The sequence below is a fragment of the Lycium barbarum genome, chromosome 9, assembly GCF_019175385.1.
Source record: "Lycium barbarum isolate Lr01 chromosome 9, ASM1917538v2, whole genome shotgun sequence".
Lineage (NCBI taxonomy): Eukaryota > Viridiplantae > Streptophyta > Magnoliopsida > Solanales > Solanaceae > Lycium > Lycium barbarum.
Window position 1 is genome coordinate 95,268,089 of NC_083345.1, and position 9,254 is coordinate 95,277,342.

Here is a 9,254-nt window from a genome sequence, read left to right on the forward strand (position 1 = left end):
TTTTCCGGGAAAATAAGTGATTTTTCTACTCATTTTCTTGTGTTTGGTACGCAAGTTAAAAAAATGTCATTTTATCAGCATTTGCATATACTCAAAGCAAAACCACTATGAAGTTTTTGAATAAGGAGTACAACTTTTGGTGGTGGGGAGTACGGGTTGGGAGGTGGGGTAGGCGAGTGGGTGGTGTAAAAAAAATAAAACAAAAGAAAAACTTTTAAAAACCTTTTTTAAAATGATTTTTTTTGTAGGGTCGTGGGGGTGGGTTGGGTTGGGTAGTGCAAAAAATAATAATAAAAAAAAACTTTAAAACAATGACACCAAGAAAATAGAAAAAAAAATTTAAGAACGAAAATTCATTTTTTGGAGGGGGGGGGGGGGGGGGTGTAAAAAACCAATTTTTTTTAAATGATTTTTTAAAAAATCAAGAAAATAGAAAAACTTTTTTAAAAATGAAAATTCTATTTTTTTTTTTTAAAACTTCCTTTAAAAAAAAAATTGAACTTTTTTTGGAGGGGTTTGGTTTGGGGGTGGAGGTTGGGTGTGGAAAACCAAAAATAATAATAATAATTTAAAAGATCTTTTTCTTAAAAAGGTTTGGAGGAGGGGGGGGGGGGGGGGTGAGGGCCGTGGTAGGGAGGGATAAGATTTTTTTTTCCATTTCTTATAAATTGTTTATAAAGGTAAAATAAAATGTATAAAAAGAAAATTCGAGAGGCGGGGGGAGGGAGGGGTGGGGGGTAGTGGAGTGGGATTTGAGATGGGTGGGTGGTGGAAGGTGGGGTGTTGGGGGTGTGGTGTGGTTTGGGGTGGTGGGTGGAGTGGGGAGGGAGGGTGTCACACCCCAACCTTGGGGGGTGTGGCCGGCGCCTGGCACCCGAAGGGCCGTGCGAACCAACCGTGATATCTGAACTCTGTAACGTGAATCATAGGCCGACAAGGCTGTTGAATAACAATTATAAGAAGTATAACATGATAACCTGCAAGCAGAAAAGGCCCAGCAATACATATATGCATAACTAGGGCCGACAAGGGCACAACCAAGAAAGACAACTAGTCAGAAGGTCGGCATGGCCAAACACAATACCTGTACACCGAGTGATAGTCTGTAAGCCTCTAAGAGTACTAATATGCATCAACTGGTCGGGACAGTGGCCCCGACGTACCCATAGTCTGTCACGCCCCGAACCATGGCCTGGGCGAAACACGGCACTCGATGCCTTATTGCATGTGACCGAGCGAACCACATGGTTTGCTGAATCATCATGAGGCATAACATGAGCAGAATATAACATGTAATGTGATGAGCATTTATAAAACATGATATGTCATAATATTTAATAAAATACTTGTTTAAAACATTAATGCGGAAATATCATAAATTGAGCCAAAGATGGATACACGACTCTGAGTATCTGACATGACACACTGACTAGTCTATGAAACCTCTAACATGAGTATGAAATTCTAAACATACTTACTGGGACAAGGCCCCCAGCATTTCTTAAATGCATAACTATCATAAAAGTAAATAATGACTAAACCCCGAAGAAGATGGGCTCACCAAAAGCTGATACATGGATGATCCTATAGAGTACATCTGTCGTCCTGTAAGTCTGTACCTGCATCGTGAAATGCAGGCCCCCGGACAATAGAAAGGAGACGTCAGCACTTTGAATGTACTGGTATGTAAAGCAACTGAATGAAATAACATGGGACATGAAATAATAATGATAAGAACTGAAAGTGAAACTGAAACCTGGTCATGAACATGAATACACACACACACACACACACACACACACACACACACACATATATATATATATATATATATATATATATATATATATATATATATATATATATATATATATAACATGGTAAAAAGATCATAAGTAAGGAGAGCAATAACTTATAACCGATACATGGTCTGGTGCATGCGTCCCGCCAGCAGAACACTCAGTCCTTGCCAGGGAACATGAGATTTAATAAAATATGAAAGGATCCAGTCATTATGAGAGATCGTCCGGGGCATGGGGGGAGCAATCCTCATCCTACGGTGGCTACGTAGTTTCAGTCTATCTGAAGCCCTCCTCGGTAATCAAAGCAACTCCCAAAAACATAACCATGTAAAATAAGTGGCACTTGCTACCCATGATTTTCATGAATATAACTTGCTTGTACATGGATATCATGAATTATAGCTTGCTTGCATGAACTTGTAAAACATGTATAGTATTTTCTTGAAAATAGCATAGTATATCATAAACTAGCAGGCATGAACCCATGGAATGAGATATATGGATTTTTCATAGATTACAGATAGATTCTTAATAATCATAAAGAAATATTAAGAACTCAATGATGGAATTATAATACATAATATAATCATGGACATGGACCTAGGGTTATCATGAGCATGGTATCGAAACCCTAATTTTCGTAAATAATCATAATTTATGGATTATGAGGCGTGGGGAAGAACAATGATGTTCTCACACATAGATAGTAACTCTACATACCTTAATCGCTCCAAAACTTGAAGAAAAGTCTGAATCTTTGAAGAAGAATTCCAAAAGCTTTGAATTTGAAACCTTGAGAAGAGTTTTCACTGATTTTCGTAGCTATTGTTCGTGGCTCAACTCCACCGTTCATATTTTATACTTATGTGTTATGAACACTCAGTTAAAATTTGGGCTCGATCCAACGGTTAGATTATCGAAAACACCAAATTAATATGGCTGGTCGGAATGAAACTCAACAGAAAAATACTAGAGTTTTCTCCAACTTTTTACAACTCTTGATTTTTATAGGGTAACAGGATGGATTTATTCTAGTATTTATAAATGATAAATCTTGTAGAATACAAAGGTTCTTGATTAAAATATTTACCTTGGAGAAAACCTTAGGAAACTAAATTGTCAAACCAAATTCTTTAATGTTTCTTGATTTTTCTTGATTGTAATAATGAGTTATTTGAAAGATTGAAGTGTCTAGGTTCTTTAGTGTCACGACCCAGCCCCGTGGGCCGCGACTGGCACCCTACCTGGGTACCCAAACCGAATCGCACGTTCATTTTCAAATCCAAACTTATTTCATAATTTTTCGAAATCATATCGAACATAATTTATATCAAGTATGTCTTAAGCGGTCGTGCCAAATCAAAATGTCATATTAAATACAAACTGAGCGGCGGAATGGACATCGCCGGTCAAAAGTGCAAATATAAGCATAAGGGCCATTTGGGGCCGGCATAACAAATAGACCGCCTTAAGACCAGAAAACGGAATCAGACAAACATACATAGGACCCTCACCCCACATATATGACTACAGGCCTCTACGAACTCAAAACAAAGACATATGGCGAGACAGGGCCCCGCCGTACCCAAATAGTCAAATATACCAAATATATACAAAGCAAAAAGAGTCTGTACCAAAAGTGGACTCCAGATCAAATAGGAGAACTCCGGAATAGCAAGAAGTGAAGCCTACTGCGGAGGATCACCGATATCTGCACCTGCGGGCATAAAACGCAGCCCCCGAAGAAAGGGGGTCAGTACGAAATATGTACTGAGTATGTAAAGCACGGAGTACAGAAATATGGATCAAAACCGAAAGCAAATCAAATGTCAGAGGGGAGTACAAATGGGTAGATCAAAATCTATATCGAAATCATATACGTATACATAATGCAAATGAAATCATGCAAACGCTTAGGAACGTGGTCGCCACTCCGACGCTGGCACCACACACAGCATAACACCAGAGGGTTTCAAATCTCCGTACATCCCCGAACACAAGCATAATCATAGGTGAGCGTATCGCATCACGAGCCATATCACAGCATAACTCCAAACGGAACCCGGCCCTATGGCGAAGCCTCGGGAACCGTAACACAGCATACGGCCGAATTGTCATAAGGCGCACGAATCAAAACCGGCCCGGGAACCGGTGAACGAAGTCATAATAAGGCACGAGCGGAGTCGTGAGCAAACCAATGCAATCCATATTTCAAAATAGCCTTTCAAAACTTAGTAGTCTCATAAGTCATTTCATAGTACAAAATAATCGGATACTTAGCCGATATAAAGTTTCATTTATCAAAACTTTTCCAAAATAATATGTGTAGCTCAGAACGTAGCTTAACATATCGAAATTTTCGAAACATATCCCGTAGACGGGAATTCCAACATCGAAGGTGCCATTCCAAACGTTATTCAAAAGGACAGCCCAATAAGACAATTAGGGCGTCTCGGGGTTAGCGGGCCCACCTCGAATCAAAGTGAGGTGGCGAACCTATTCTTACGAACATTTATATGCCAGGGGTCATACATAATCATTTCTAGGTTACCCGACCACATTTCGATAGGTTTCGGACGAATGGTGGCATTCTAGCCAAAATAGAGCCCTTAGGCTTCAATTGAATTGAATGAATAGTAACTTTTCTGTGGATCGGGTTTCGAGGAGCAGAAATGCTCCGGAAGTTCTCATATTCGTCTAACACACTAAGATATGCCAAATGAAGGAGTGGGAAGCTTTACATACCTCACAGACGTCGTAAGCTCTCCCGAAAGTCCAGTCCCGTTTCGTCAAAAATCTGCAAATGGTCAAAGTTACCAATTGAGATTCTTAGGCTTAAAAATACCTTTAACTCTACTTTTGCCTACCGAAATTTCGGCAGCATTTCCCCTATAAATCTAACATCCCCGAGGCTTGGCTCGGCTCAAGATACATCAATCACAACAGCCCACACGTCAACAAACAACACAAACAACAATCAAACCATTCTAGCTTCAAAATTCTACTTTGTTATCTAAGTTGACAACTTTCATTCAAACTTTCAAAACTCCAATTCTACGTCTACATAATTGTATTCATTTCCTCATTCAAACTTATACAATCACATCCTAACTACAATCCAAGCCATACACGAAATTACACCAAAATCCATTATGTTCCATAATTCTTCAAAACAATCAAAAGTTCACGACGAACATTCTAACTCACGTCGTTTCATTCCGAATTCATTAACATCATTATAAGTTCATATCTAAAGTCTCTAGCACCCTAAATATACAATGATATACATAATGATACCAAGGGTATACGCTTTCCGATAATATCCAAATCATTTTTCAACGCCAATTTCATTCACCAATTAATCATTTACGACATAAGGGTCACAACAACACATTATACCAACTTAACCAAGATCAATTCACATCAATTTTCCTCTCTATGGCTCACGGCCAACACACACTATCCACACACACCCACGACTTTCTATTTATATCAAAATTACGGGATTCTCGTCTATTTCCAATCCTTAACACATTCATATCAATTCTATAACATTAGAGGGGCAAAATTCTTACCTTTTCTTGATTTTCCGACTTGTCGCAAACGTAGTTCTTGTGCCAAACAAATTGTATCACGTCGGAGAGCGTCTTGTGCTTACTATACTTACCAAAGGGACACGATTTTGTGATCAAAACAAAAGGCTAGAAAAATATTTTGTTGAGGAATATGTGGTTCGGCCGAGAGCCTCTTTTGTTGGTGGTCTAGAATTTTATTTTTTTGTTCTTGATAATACTAAGAGATAAGTTGATATATATCCTTATCCTTGGTCATGTGCCTAGCACATGACATTAAAGAAATGGGTTTGGGCCATTGTTGTGGCCGGCCACCCTCCATTCTTTGGGCCTCAATTTTGTGTTCTAATTCTTGGCCCAATTCACAAAAGTCCCGTTTTGTAATTCCCGAAACTAATTTCCGAAACTCCAAATTTATTCTCGGCCTTCCCCGAGGTCTTAACAATAATAATTCCATAACCAACATAGTCATATTCACTAAAATCAAATTATGTCCTTATAACACACAAGTCGTAATTATTTCACGATTTCCAATTATACGAAAACACGGGATATAACATTTAGGGATGGAGGTAGAGAGAAAAAGAATAGTCTCTTAGGGTTTATAATAGTGTTATGGACGTTTTTGCTTCATAAAATAATAAAATAGGGAATCCCAATTCGAGTAGGAAAAGACTAACAAACGTAACCCAAAATCTGAAAATTCTGCTCTAACCAGTGTTAGTAAAATAGGCATAACCCTTATCACAGAGCTCTGTTTGAGCTCCACAGGATACCGTTGGAAGCTATTCCAAAGGGCTACAACTTTCATGTTTCGAATTTTCTCAAATTATCAAATAATCAAGGAGTTATGGGTGCCCGAAGTAGGCTGGTCAACCACTTTCGTGATACGCACAAACTTTCAATTTTTTCGCTAAAACTCTAACGATACGAGTCTAACATGAGTTCTAAGATACGGGGTGTTACATAGCCATACTCGTAATATATATATACATGTATGCATTCTATTTAATGACTCTGGCCAGTAACTCCGGAGAATGGAGTGCGAACATCCCTGCTGAACTCTGGTATCCTACTGAGAAAGGTACACTAATCCGTCTATCGTACCTGTGGGTATGATCACAGCGCATAAAATGCGTCAGTACGAAAGATATACCGAGTATGTAAGGCGGTAAGCATAAACATAAGAGATATAAATAACAAGAAGGGAGATATAGAGGCAACCTGAAACTCTGAACGAGACCACTGAGGGCGACCATAACCATGACATAAATATAAATGCATGCTCGTAAAATCATTCCTCACGGTGGAGGCTTGTAACATATCATATCATAATAATATATATATCCCTCTATGGGGTGAGCTCATCATCATATCATCATCTCTGCTCAACTGATCAGTGGTATGCACAGCTACGTGCCTCCCCAGCCGTCTATGACACGGCATGGTAATGAAAGAAATCCATCTAGGTGCACATCTACGTGCATGCCCGGCAGACTATAGCGCCGCGCGGTAATGAAAATAAATACATATATATAAGTGCAATGCATGACTGACCTCAGAAGAAATATCAGGGAAAGAGTCGGAGTGATCTATCGTCGTTATCCTCTGACTATCATTATGGTCGCTATGTTTATCATTCTTTTATCATTAGGCCAAAGAAGTAAAAGTACAAGGAAACATCTTGTTATGAATTATTCACGAAGCCAAAGTTAGCCAAACTCTTATGAAATATGATCGACACAACTTTTATCGGAAAGAGTGTGCCAACGAGAGGTTCGTTACCTTGGAGCAATAGAAAAAAAGATAAGGATTAACTCAATTAAAGGAAGTACAATCACTCAATTTTGATGTGAATAGTACCATAACTAATATCATTCTTCATTCCATAAACAAGAGGGATACAAAATGTGAAAGGTACTTCAATACAAGCTATTAATGAGAAAAGGGTAAGCTTAACCATTTTGGAACATAATCGATACAAGTTGAACGGAAAGTCTTTTAATCGATAGCCAAAAGGCGATGTGGAAGATAATTTGGTACAAGTCATAGATGAAGTATGTGTCAGCTCAATTATCATGGAACGCGATCGGTCCAAGTTAACGGAACAACTTTTCAATGAAAGGTCATTTGAATTCTAGTCATGCCACAAAGAGAATAGAAAGCCCTAAATACCTTAACGATGAAGTTTTCCATGTTCCATGAGTCCTCGAATACCTTACGAACGATCACCTACATCATACGACCAATATGGGATCAATTCCAAGTTCATAGCTTATGGAAATACTCATTGAGGCATTTCATCAAGCAACTAGCGGGCGTAAGTTCATAGGGTCATTTGTAGTTTGATTTCTTCATTCAAGACTATTATTTTTATTCTCCTTTAATCCTACTCTTCCTTATCAATCCATCCATAACTTCATAGCTCCAAATAATACATTTAAACCACAAGAAACAGCCCAAACAATCAAGTTTCTCTATAAGAGTTCCTTAGAGTTAATAAAGACTTGCCCTATGGGATTTCTCCTCCAATCTCTAGGTTAGATACTTGTAGAAGCTTAAGAGGACCATGATAAGGGTAGAACATACCTTAAACTTCAAGAATCACTCCAAAACAGAGATTACTTCAAGTTGAAGATTTCTTCCGAGAAGCGAATTGATGGAGGAATTAAGGTCTTGTGATCACCAGGATCTTTATCATGTTGAATTAGCTTGTTTAGCTCTTGAATTCATCCATGATTGATGAAGAATGGTTTGGAAGAGCGTATGGAGTGTCTTTGGGTTTTTATTTGAGAGAAAATGGAGTTGCCAAACGTTTGGGATGTTTTTTATATAAGTTGGAACATTGTCCACCGACTTTGGGGCTTTCTGTCTGCGGCAGTTTACGTCCTTGGACGGAAATGCTAATTTCTGGTAAAATGTGCTGGAAACTAGACTCATAGAACTTCGATTTGATGGGTGGATCACCTCGTAACTCCAAGTATATTGAGAAAAAAGCTCTTCGACATCTGACCCAAATTTCAGTGAAATTTAAAAGCTTAACTTGCGACGCCCTTTGTCGACTTTCGTATTAAAACTCGTTTGACTTCTAAACTTAACAAACGACCATTATACGATTAAAATACTTCATATTATTACTTTATTAGCATGTGAAGCACTCCTAATCTCCCCCAAAAGTACAAGTTATCGTATTCCCAACTTGCCAACTTTTGACGAAACTCATGCTTCTTTGATTCATTCACCCTCCTAACCTTCTACCACTTACTAATATTATTTATAAACTCTTAGGGTCGTTTGGTACGAAGGATAAACATAAATAGTCTTGGGATAAGAATTTAGCAATTCCTTATCCCTTGTTTGGTTAGTAATCATGGGATAATTATCCCAGGAGTAAAAATAGTGCTGGGATAACTTATACCTGCCATAGGGTGGAATAAGTTATCCCCGGATAAGTTATCCCGGGATAAGAAAGAAACCTCTTCTTTTTAGAAATTATCCAATGTATAATACTTTTAGTTCAACATACCAAATAGTCAATAAAAAATAACTCCAGAATAACTAATCCCAGCATAACTTATCCCAGCGTAATTTGTTTTTGAGCCAAACGACCCCTTACAACCATTTATACTAATAAGCTTAATACCTTTTAACCTCAAGATAATTTCTTTTGAACTTGCATCAACTAACTCATGATACGACTTTAATGCACGAAAATCCGGGGTGTAACATCCTTCTTCCCTTAAGAACATTCGTCCTCGAATGTTGAGGGATATTCTAACTCTTGGGATTTCCAAATTTTTTGGAAACGTTTCCTCTGTAAATAGGACTATCCAAAACCTGTCAAACAGCCCGAACAAATGTCCAAAGCCACACAGGGCGA